The following is a 446-nucleotide window of genomic DNA, read 5'->3' as shown; positions in this document are numbered from 1 at the left end:
CGCAAACTCGGATATGACACGTGAGACTCAAAATTCGAATAAGCCAATCAAATTCAATTTAACAAATTCAATGTACCCAATCACGGTGAATGAGGTCGAAGGTCAGGTATTGGCTAAAATTAGCGTCTATTGATTGCATTTGTTCATTCTCACATTTATAAAAATATTCCTGGTCCCACTGTGCGCCAGTCCCAACGACGTTATCTGTACACACGCTTCCTCCCGCAGTGCTACAAATCTCATGTTACCACAAGAGTCTCGTTTGACGGAGCGCCTACTTTGCCCTTATATGAACGTCACATTGGAGGAGGTGCTGGTCCAAAATGGAACCATTCCTGTCTCGTTATTAACAGTAAACAAAACACTGGCACTCGAATTAGTTGTATAGTATTAACTTGTATAATGCTCGAATCGAATATCTCGCTGCCGAATCAAATCACGAATCG

This window comes from Aphanomyces astaci (assembly GCF_000520075.1).
Source record: "Aphanomyces astaci strain APO3 unplaced genomic scaffold supercont1.31, whole genome shotgun sequence".
Lineage (NCBI taxonomy): Eukaryota > Oomycota > Saprolegniomycetes > Saprolegniales > Verrucalvaceae > Aphanomyces > Aphanomyces astaci.
Note: the sequence above shows the minus strand (reverse complement) of the source record.